Source organism: Prenolepis imparis, unplaced genomic scaffold (assembly GCF_030444845.1).
Source record: "Prenolepis imparis isolate NDT839.2.m4 unplaced genomic scaffold, iyPreImpa1.0 SCAF_6, whole genome shotgun sequence".
Taxonomy (NCBI): Eukaryota; Metazoa; Arthropoda; class Insecta; order Hymenoptera; family Formicidae; genus Prenolepis; species Prenolepis imparis.
In genome coordinates this window covers 14,324,761-14,337,687 of record NW_028141164.1, presented here as the reverse complement: position 1 = coordinate 14,337,687, position 12,927 = coordinate 14,324,761, and the positions used below count along the sequence as shown (strand labels likewise).

The 12,927-nt window shown below is 26.0% G+C and overlaps 2 protein-coding genes across 10 annotated transcripts in view; one reads left to right on the top strand and one right to left on the bottom strand.

Moving 5' to 3' along the window:
- LOC145937040 (14 kDa phosphohistidine phosphatase) overlaps nucleotides 1-12,927 on the top strand; it is a 137,302-nt gene that overhangs the window by 34,891 nt on the left and 89,484 nt on the right. The gene's annotated exons all lie outside the window — the stretch shown is intronic.
- The window catches only part of LOC145937038 (phosrestin-2), a 109,478-nt gene that overhangs the window by 30,165 nt on the left and 66,386 nt on the right, over nucleotides 1-12,927 (bottom strand). The window lies entirely within an intron of this gene.

Sequence of the window (12,927 nt, the reverse complement as noted above, 5' to 3'; positions counted from 1 at the left end):
TAACGGTCGACTATTTTAAAAACCGACACTTTTCCCTTTTTCGACCCTCCCCTCTCTCACTTTAACAAAGCGGCTGGTCCCCTATGGTCGAAACTCGTAGCTGTTTTTGTTCAAGGTCAGGTATACGAAAAGTAATCCGAGACCGAATATAATAATAAAAATATAAAATCTAACGTATGAAACTTTTAGGAAATATTCTTATTTCTAGGGCTAGAGAAAATTTAAAATATCCTATTGACAATGAGATAAGACATTAAAATTAAAAATATTAGTAAAATATCCGCGTTATTATTGGTTATTGTTATTTATTTATTTTATTAATAGTAATATATTTCTCGAATTAAACATTAATCATTCCCTTATATTTTTTACAGAAAGCAATTTCACGTTGCACGAATTTTCTTTAAAATATATGGAACAAAATGTTAAAAATTAAATGTCAATCATTAAAAAACGTCGCGTAATATTTATTTATTTAATGTTAAAATGTTGCTGGGAACAAAAAAAATAAATTATAAAAAATAAAAGAAAAAAAATAAGTCACAGACGGGGAGATTCGATCCAGCGATCTCGCGCTTACAACACCCAAGCCGCACACACCCAAGCCACACACATCCAATATTTTTCTTCAGACGAATGCTTGAGAAGCGCGTTCTCTCGCTTTAACAGAATTTGTTTCTTACTGAGTACTACTCATAAAAAAATCGCCGTTTGAATCGGTGATAGGTACGTCTGACACTCTCCTCGTTAGATGATTTTAAAATTAGCTAGATAAAGATAAGATGAAGATATGTAAATTCATCTTAGATAAGATGAAGATATATAAATTCATCTTAGATAAGATGAAGATATGTAAATTCATCTTAGATAAGATGAAAATGATTTTGTTTTAAATATATCTAGATAAAAGATAAAATTATATGGCGATTCATCTAGATAACTTCCAGGTAATATTATTTTTAAGACCGCTTATGCAAACACAGTTATAAAAAAATGTAAATTATAAAGGGGGATATAAAAATATATTTATATACCTTTATTTATAAATTTTCGCTTACTGCTTAAGTTCTACTACTTAAGTATTTTTATGTGCTATGACTCTAAATCAAATTATCTGAACATTCGTCTAGATGATTTAGTAAAGATAATACTTTTTTCATCTTAGATGCAGATATAGATAATACATATTTTTATTATTTATATCTGCATCTATATATAAAGATAAGATAATGCCAAAATTTCATCTAGATCATCTATATAATTTTGTTTAGATAACAGCAAACATTGGCGACGAATAAAACCTGAGACTGTCAATTGAGACACTACCTGATAAAAAATAGATTTATAATATAAATAATAGAATTCCGCATGTCAATCTAGAACCTGATGCAACGATGTTCAAGAGACAATAACGTATTGATTTAAACGTCACAAGGTGAAGCGCCCAAACAAAAGTAGTTATTACAGATAAAAATATACCGTCATGTGAACCATATATGCCAAGTTTAAAGTTTGAATAAGGACAATTTAAAATGCACACATTACAACATACATTATGATTGGAAGAGCTATGCTTAGAGAAACGTCTAGCATATTCTTGTGCAACAAGAATTGAGCTTTGATTACATTCTCCGTAAATGATAAGCATGCCACAATATTTGATGTATAATTCATTTTTTTGTCACTTTTAAAGTTATGCAACAATTGATTATCTTGTATTTTTTACCGATTTATTAGTTTAAGATGCATACATATGTACATATGTACATATACATATATGTCAGAATTGTAAGAATTTAAATATAATCAGAGCTCAATTCTTGCCGCGCAAGAATATGCGAGATGTTTCTCTGACAATGAGCTAGACTTTTAATCATAATGTATGTAATGCGTGCATTTTAAACTATTTTTATGATTCATTATGGATAAACAGAAATAGATTCTTAATGAAACTCTTGAATATTTTTACGATAATTTTACTATTGTCAAAAAGGCATTCGGTTCATGGAAGCATATCTTTACCACTGACCATTTTGTTATCCCTGAGTGTGCAAATTTTTAGCCCGGTTATTCGTAATCTTTAAATTTTTCTCATTTGAAAACTACTATAACCTTAAAATTTTCGTTTTAAAATGTTACAGAAAATTTAAATATTTGTCGCCAGTTTAGGGACACCCTGTAAATATATAGCAGAGAAATTCTGATCTTACCATGAAGTATCTTCAAATAATTTTCCATCAATTTTCTTGCATAATTTATAATTTTATTAAAATATATTAATGGAGTTACTATTTTGTGTATATATATATATATATATATATATATATAAATATATATATATATATATATATATATATATATGTACATGTATATATTTAAGTACAATCACACAAATATACAGAGTGAGGAAAAAGTATGGGATCGGTAAAATATCTCGAAAAGAGTGGGATATAGAAAAAAATATTAAATACAAAAGTAATAAGATTCAAAGTGAAGCACTTGATGCTGACATATTGACCTTGACCTAGAGGTCAAATTTAAGAGTTATTTCAAGGTCAACTTAATTTTTTTTAAATATAACTGCATCATATTTTTTTTTATATAAATCCAGATTCCTCACAATATTCTGTATAAAAAGTTATAAGGGTAGGATAGTCAAAGAGTGAATAGTTTACGAGATATTATATACTTTAGTTTAATATAATCTTACATAAACTCTTACATAAACTATGAAATATCTCGTAAAATATTTATTTTTTGATGATCTTACCTTAATACTTTTATGCACAAAATAAGAGAGAAATTGATTGGTGTAAAGAAAACAGATAGTGGATTTTAAGAAAAAAATGTAGCTGCTAGCAAATTACACGTATAAAAATATTAATCAAATTTGTATTATTATATCACGTTAGATGATGTATGATTTTTTCATTTTATATTTTAATTAACAAAGAGATAAAATTAAAATAATTCGAGACAAAAAAAGAAGAGATGACCGTAATGTATTGACAGTGTTTTTGAAAAATATTTTGTTCTGTTTCGGAATGAGGCTAATTGCAATTTACGTATTTGGTCTGCAACTGACTGTTGTAGAGGAGAATGCAGTAACGTACACGTGGCGCTTTAATGTTTAATATAAATCGAAATGTATTTCTTTAAAATTTTACGTTGGCAACAAGCAATTTGCATCAGCTATTTTATACATTTTCGCGTATTTAATGCTGCATAATTCTCTCAATAATCGATAAGGTGATCGATTTTTAAAATTTTATTGCACTCTTGACGTAGCATATAAATAGCATTTTGTATTAGGTACATGATCGTATATTTTCCACATTTATTCGAAACACGCTTTTTTATTCATCGCTTGAGATGCATCTCCAGCGATGAAACATTTTTTGCGTGATGAGTCGCGTTTATTTTCGAATCGATCTTCGAAAGTCGTCTTGCACAATTTATACACATTTTAAATTACGCGTAAAGCATGTATTGCTTTTTGGGAAATCATTCTCACTATTAAACGCTTGCGTAATAGGGACACGATAAATAATTACGACGGAAACCTGCGAGACCTTCTGTTGTTCAGGTCAGGTCAGGGTCAAGGGCGTATTTCCGCGAGATCAGTTTTGCCACGTCCTCGAGACTTTGCGGAGAATTTCAGATTTACCTTGGTCAAGGTTCACGTATTTTCCGTACTTTCTTGAAAGCTCTCTCTTTTTTCGACAGTCCTAATATTCTTTCGACATTATCGATCGATAATATGCAATTTTGTGATGATTTACTTTCATTTGCGAATAATCGTGATTTTTTTTTAAATGCAGAAAATACAGTACACAATATATATTGTTTTCAAACTATTTCAAAATATATTACAATAATTACAATTATACATATATGTATATATTTAAATAAGATATATTATATTATATTAGTTTTATATTGTAGTTTTATATTAGTTTACTACGCACAAGACTAGTTAATAAACTTTAGTTTATTTTGTTTAATTAAATAACAGTATCACATAATTGCATAAGTTTATAGAAATTTTATATTTAGCTTTATCGATTTTAATTTATGCGAGAATAAAAATAGAATATTGATATTATGTACAATAAAGATTATATTTTATGCAATGCTTAAAGAAAATTATATTTAAATATATTTTATTTGTAAAAATAAAGCATCTCTTTCTTCATATCTGTAAGACTGACATTGTGTGTATTTGAAACATATATACACATACAACCCTTATGACGTCGTATTTTTTCAGAAATATATAATTTGAAATTATTTTGTCTTTTTCGTTCGCAAAAGTATAAAAGAAAATATTTTTTTTAGTTATAATATATTAGTTTTTTTTCTTTTCGAAATTATTGCATGATAGTTGACGAGATATATATATTTAATTTCATCGCTTTTCAATTCTGTTTTTTATTAATTGAATAATTTTATCAAAATTATTTATATTGCGAAAATGGTTTTTAATTCAATTTGTTGTTTTTATGTATATTTATGTTTATGTATATTTTTAAAAAAGGTAGAGAAAAAAGTACCAAAATACGACCGTTAAAAAAATTATTGTACAAAAAATATATTATTTGAATAGGTATATATGTTGGCTAAACTTTTTTTCTACAAAAATAATGATATTAGAAAGTGCGCCAATTTAGAATAAAAATTATGTACTTACATAGTCTATCAGAAAAGTAATAAGATTATATGTAACGCATAATGTAGCAACAAAAAACTCGTAATCACATAGAATGTAAAGTATAATTCTTCCTTTAAAAGCAGTACAAGTTGTTTGTCGTTAATACAGTTCGATTTGTTTGGTTGCGTTCATGTATCATTATAATGCGTTTTGTTATAATATTATAATATATAATATATTATACATAATATTATAATGACGCATGAACGAATCGAAATTTGGACTATTTTTAAAGAAAACGTTATATTTTACATTCCGTATTATTACGATTTTTTAGCGTTGCCACTTTGTGCGCTACAGATTTAATCTCATTACTTTTCTGACAGACCATGTATATATATATATATATATATATATATATATATATATATATATATTATAGAAATTCATTTTTTATTATTGTTTTAATATAAAAATTATTTTATTAAATAAAATGCAATATGAGTGTATTATACTTAATATAAGTGTATGTTTAACTAATTAAAGTGTAGTGTGTTAACTAATTAAACTCAATAAACTGTTACAGTTACAATAATTATAAGTAATTAAATTCAATGCAATAAAATTTGGGACTGCTATGAATATAAATAAGGTTTCACTAATTTTCAAAAATTGAAAAAACTAATTAAAAATTATTATTAATATATATTTTCAATTATTGTAAATTGTTATTGAAACATTAAAATGCAAATTAAAATACATGAAAATAATTTTTTACAGCAATGTCACATTTTTTTGCATAAATTTAATTACTTTTAATTATTATTATTTTAAGTGTCAATTTTTAATTGTGAATTTTTCCGACGTTTTTTACATGATAATTTGAGATTTTCATATCTCTGCTCATGATATATATGTAGAATAATAAACACATTATTCAGATCCAAACTCGTTTAAACTTAATAAGAACTCAATCGGTCCAGTCATTACTGAGATTCGATAATATTTAAGATACTCGCAATTAGGCGAACTCGCTGTTGCTGCGCGTGATTTAATACGAAATACTACCTCTTAATTCATTGCATCGTAAAGGATATATTACATTATATTTTCTCATTACATTAACGTATAATATCATAATGGTTATAACACGATTTGTTGAGATAGATTTTGGTTAAATTATTTTCTTTGTTTATTAATGCATTAAAAATTAATATAAAAATTATACAGAAAATATCTGCGAGAAGCACAATCTTTATTTATGTTCGAAAATTTTATAATTTATTAAATGCAGAGTTTTTCTTGATTGTACATTCACGAATTTATTCTTTATTGAATGTTTTGTTTCTGTATATTTCTCTTACTAATACTATTTTAATTACTTCTAAAACAATTTTATATATCAATTTTGTTTTTAATTTATTCATTATATGATACAATAAAAGAACATGCTAGTAATTAGCTTACTGCGCGAAACAAGATCAAGTTCAATCTTTTAAAGAGCAACTTTGCATTTAATGTATATGTATATGTTGGAATATTGCTTTTTTAATATTGTTATTAAAGTTATAATCACTAGAATTTATTTAAATATTGCTTTTGCTTTTGCATATGTTACATGGTAATAAACTATAAAGTAATTTTTTTATTATAGTTTATATTTAATATATGTATTAATAATTTTATTGCTCACATATTAATTTGCTTTGCTCTGATTTAATATTTAATATCTCAGAAAGAGCCTAAATCTGGTTAGACGAAATCTTAATTTCTCTGATTCTTCGATAGATTTTTTCGATGCCAAAAAACCTAGAAAGAGATATTCTGAGACATTTGTAAATATATACATATTCCTATTTATTCTGCTTATTAGTGAATTTATAGCTACAATCTCCTTTAGCCTCGTGAAATGAATTTATCACAGGGTTTTGACATTGATTACGTCTCCATTTTCATAAAGACTTTTGGTCTTTTAATATCAACTCTCGTCAAAAACGTCTAGAAGTTATCTACGATAAGTCGACACAACGACATGTATCTTTTTATTGACGAAGAATAATCAAAAGATCTATTTTATTGTTTATTTCGATTTTCGATGTGCTACTATTAAAAATTAAAATTAAAATATTTGTTTTTTTTATGTCACATTAATTTTAAATGTCTATAGGACGATAAGTTTTAATTAGAATAGATCATTTATAGTTTTATTTGGAAATGTAATTCAGATACATTTACGAATAAAATCTGTGCGAAATTAGCATCTTATTTTCAGAATTTTGAAATAATTAATAAAATTTAGGTTCTCTCTTCTTCAAAAAGTTCTAAAATTTCTGATACGTTTTAGAAAAATGTAATTTAATGATATTATTTATTAATAGCATTGCTATTAGTATAATTTTTATGAGACCGGTTTTTTATATTATGGCCCATAATGTATAATTGCCAATTACAATTTAAAAATCAATTATATATCATCACAAATAATTATATTGGGATTCTCTCTTGTAATATCATCAAAGAACTTATTAAAATTAAATCAATTTGTTGTTTTATAAGTATAATTATTACTTAATTAGTCTTTATATGATAAGGAAGAATTGTCAAAAAATTGTACCACTTAACATATTTTTTATATTATATTCCTCATTTGGAATTCCTCTGTTTACTAATTTGTACGCAAGTGACTATTTGAAATTATATTCGGATATTTAACATGCCTATTATATATTTAACTTTTTGCAAAAGAACAAATTCCTTTATTATAAGTCTTTTTTATATATTGTAAAAGATACAATTTAAGCAATCAGTTTTTTAAATCATATTTATCGGTTTCCAAATCGTACTTCTTTAAAAAATAGTAAATTTGTAAATGTAAATAATATAAAATTATAATAAAAAAATTATTATAGAAGATTTTTAATATAGAAGATATTAATATAGAAATTATTAAAAGATTTATATATATATCTTTATACATATTACTAATCACACACACACACACAATAAACGAAAGTATAAGGCTCTAATATACAACATATAACCAGTGTTTACTGTTATCTAAATAAAATTATATAGATGATCATCTAGATGAAATTTTGGCGTTATCTTATCTTTATATAGATAATTAAAAAATGTATTATCTATATCTGCATCTTAGATAAAAAAAAGTGTTATCTTTACTAAATTATCTAAAATAATATTCAGATAATTTGATTTAGAGTTTCATAGCGCATGAAAATATTTTAAGTATAGTAGAACTTGAGCAGTAAACGATAAAAACTTATAAATAAAAAACTATGAATAATTTTTATATCTCTTTTATAATTTCCATTTTTTTTATTTTACATTACATTTTTATTTATTTAGATTTTTTAACTGTTTACATAAGCGATTTTAAAAATAATATTATCTGGAAGTTATCTAGATGAATCGTCATATAATTTTATCTTTTATCTAGATATATTTAAAACAAAATCATCTTCATCTTATCTAAGATGAATTTACATATTTTTATCTCATCTTTATCTAGCTAATTTTTAAATCATCTAAGCACAACACTGCATATAACCAATATATTATTTACTAATTATAAATAATATATATCGGATATATTTTGATTTATATGATTTGTATTTAATTTTTAATTATACGCGAATAAAAAACAGACTAATGAGAGTCAGGTACAAAAATCAAGATGCATAAATGATTGCCTTTAAAAGAAATGAATTGTCTGTAATCAATTAAATATTTATTAATAATCATTAATTTTATTGATCATTAATTAAAAAAATTTTTTTTAATTAATATAAATAATTGTGTTTATGAATGGATTATGCGCCTTACTTTCTGTGTTTGATTCTTATTAGTCGTTTTTTATATATAATATTAATAATCATACAAATCATATATTATTCATAATAACATCGGATATTCTGTATGCATTTTTCTTCTATGACATGAAAATAATACTCTGTATGTAAAGAATGTTTATACATCTCATATTATATGTTTTTTATGTACATTACATATACAATAATATGTGTATAATATATGTATAATATGTATATTGGGTAGTTGACTAAAGGTGTTACAGGCTAATATTGAACGAAACTGAACGAGATATGCAATTCTAATTTTGCAGCGACTGTTTAGCATCAAATCGGGTATTGTTTGACGAAATTAATTTTTTTTCTGAACGAAGTCATTAAGATCATTTCAAAGCCTAGTTTTTTTGAACTGATAACAAGTTCTTTTTATTACGTACAATTACAGCTCGCCTTTTGATGAGTAAAATGACCACACATAGAGTACGTTTACACGGCACCCTTAATCGGGTTTAATAACATCCGTAGTTGTAAGATTGGCCAATCACAGCCGTTCCATTCTTCAGGGAAATGGCTGTGATTGGCCAGTTTTACAACTACGGGTGTTATTAAACCTGATTAAGGGTACCGTGTAAACGTACTCATTGTCAAGGTCATATCAAAATTACAATAAAAAAAAAGTAATGTGAAAGTGTTCAGTTCTTGTTACAAAAATGTTCGAAATTACTGCCATTCGCAAGTAAACAACCATCTATTCAACGCAAAAATGAACTTTGCACTGGAATTAACATCTGATGCATGTTTACTTCCCTGCATAGCCTGTATAATATTAGCCTGTAACACCTTTAGTCATCCACCCTGTATATGTACATTCATTAATGTATTTCATGCATATACAATGTATGTATCAAATATCATAAGTTGTACACTTTATTACATACAGGGTCCCATGACCATGGCTCAAGGCTCAATATATTAAGGACGTGTTATTGAAGTCATTTAGAGTTGAAATTGTTTAATAAACATTATTTAATAAACATACCTCGAGTCATGGGACACTCTGTATAATATGTATGCTGTATTATATGTGTATATATATATATACACATTTACATATATTATACAATCTTTAAACACATACATTGCACACATATACGTACATAAGATCTGCTATGGGACGCGCTAAGTGCTATCCCCTATCTCATTTAGATTTTAATCATGAGAACTATATAAAGCTTGTGTCTAGTAAGATTAAAAATATAATAACTGTTTCTATTAACTTTTAATATAATCCCATTAGGCAATTACTAAACTAATTGTTAAAAAATCGGACATATAGATTATAGATAAATATCCAAATGAGTGAAAAACATTCGTTTATTGTCGATATTTAGATATAATCCTAAATAATATTAAAATATAATAGAATTCAATTTTCAATCAACAAAATTAAATAAATAAAATTGATAAAATTTGAATTTTAAATTATTTAATAAATAAATTATTTATATTTATATTATTTTATTATTTATTTAATTACCTTGGGCCAAGTATTTTTGTCATATATACTGCTGTTTGTCAAAATTGCAATATCACGAAGGAATGAAATTAGCTTTGTTGCAATTTTTACAAACAGCAGTGTATATACATATATCGACGGATCCTTTTTCGACCAAAAATGGCTATCCGATTTCCAGAAATAGATATTCGATATCCACTAGACTACTATGTACTTACTAGGTACCTGAGTGTATACATACGTACTAATCGTATACATATATATGTAAAACCATGTGAATTTATAAACGCGTTATATTTGATATATAACGAGCGTTTATAAATTCACATGGTTTAACTTTCACGCCGGCTGAGAAAGGCGTTATTTTCAAAAATTTGTTTATCAAGGCAGAGAAAAGTATAGAATCGAAGGGTCTGAATAGCTCAGATGGTGAGAGCAGTCGCCCGGCAAGCGAAAGGTCTCGGGTTCGATTCCCGATTCAGCGAATTTCGGATCCATATTTTTCTCGCCTATAATTCTGTAGGGGGGTTAGAGGGGATTCGGGAAATTAAATCTCGAATTGAGATTATTCCCAAATAAAGTCTTGGCATAAGTACCAAGCAAAATTCGTGCCTCGTGCACAATGAATTAAATTCCAACGAAAAAATTAATTTCATTGGAAGCATACGTACTGACATCCACGTTTGGCTCGCATAGCCAATGTAATTTTCATCATTCATATTTCATATATATGTATCTTGGATGTTCTACATATATTATTTCGGTTATATTTGCATATATTTTACAATTTTTATACGTATAATGCATCAAGGATGTATAGGCCAGTATTCCTCAAATCACTTTTATCGACAAAAGCGTTTTTAAACATACAGTTTCTGTTACAGAACGTATGTATATGTACATATAATATATGTACGATATATGAACATATATGTATATAATCAGTGTTGGGTAGTATCTATTATAGATACATTTTGTGTAGCAGAACCTGTATCTGCAATATATTCAAATTGAAGTATCTGTATCTGTATCTAGATATAAAATATAGTATCTGAATTGCTTTTCTCAGATACATTTTCAGATACATTTTCACATATTTCTTTGATCAATTCTTTAAATTTTTAAAAGATCAAGACCACGTAGAAACAGCTGACAGTGTTTGGCATGGAGTTTCTCTCTTATTTGTCAGATAAGCAAAAAGGTATTACATCAATATACATATAGCACGTGTTCCTCATATGAAACATTTGTTCTTAAAATTCAACACAATTATATCGTTATCAACACCAATTAATTATTTAACATTGGTGGTCAAATTTTAGTATCACGGCGAAATAGTTTGAGTAATGATATCTTTTTGAGGCATTTTTGATGTGTTAAGATTAACGAATAAAGCCGTAATGTAAACAAAAAATATTAATAAATAAAAGATTTATTCAGTATATTTTGTGCTTATTACCATTATTATGATAAAATATAATTTAAAAGTATCTGATATGTATCTGAGATATTTTTAAAATATCTGAATATCTGTATCTATATACATTTTAATTTATGTATTAGTATCTGTATCTAGATATATTTTTTCATATGTATCTGTATCTGTATCGAGATACATTTTAAATGTATTTTACCCATCACTGGTATATATATATAATGTATACATGTATATGTTGTAGAATATACAATATATTATGTACATACATTGTATATACATAATAAATATATTTAAATGTTTTGTGGGTAATAAATTAAAAAGTATCTAACATAAAAACGATTTTAAAAACTGAATGTGATGAATTTGAAAAATATAAGATTTTATAAAAATATCGATTAAATTTTTTTTATAATTATTGTAATATGTATAGATGAGTATTACAAAATATCATCAATGAAAATGTGGACATAGGAAACAATAATCAAAGTAGCAGGTGATCTAAACGAAAAAATAAATATTAGTAAGAGACCTTGAGCCCAATATTCTTCAATCTTATCATTATCGATAATTAAATTATTGACAAAATAAAACTATCTTTATCAGGGAGTTTAGGATAGAAAACAAAAATATATATTAACATTATCCTACGCGGATGACTTATTATTATTAACTGAGACTAAAAGCGTTATATACTTTTGTATCACAAAAGCGAAAAAATATGGTATCAACAAAAACAAAATTACTAATAACTTTGAAAACACTGTACGATGCAAATTAGAGATAGAAGGGCACGTAATAAAACAAGTAATGATCTTTACATACTTAGGTATAAATATCTCCAGTAGAAACCTACATTTCAATGTAAAACAACAAATTATGGAGGGTGCAAGAATGTTAGGAAACCTCAAGGATGTAGTATAGAAAAACCTGGTCTTAGAAAGTAACTTAAGGTTTACAAAACTATTGTAAGATCCGTACTTAACTTATGGAGCGAAAACGAGGGCAGACACAAGTAAAACAGAACAACTCATGTGAACAACAGAAATGACAATCCTAAGAATTATAATAAGAAAGACAAGAATGGATAGAGTGAGAGAACAATATGACATTACAGATATTGTTAGATTTTACAGAAGAAGAAGGAATAAATGGGACGCGCACGAGCGAAGGGAGTAAATGAGAATCATTTAATTAAAATCACAAGGAATCTTAAACAAGAAGCTCTTAAACAAAAGACAGTCAGGGAAATTGTCGAAAAGAAGAAACAGAAAGCTGAAAATCGTCATCGATAGAAAGACTAACAACGTGACGAAAAACAGGCGATGCCTAAATAAAAGAAGAAAAAGAAGAAGTAATATATACTTAAAATAAATATAAAATATTCTACAATAAACTGTTTTTTATTAAAAAAAATAAAATTTTTAATTAAAGTCGCATCGTTAGGTTAGGTTAATATTAGTTTATACCAATTGCATCTGACTTTTTCAAATGTTTA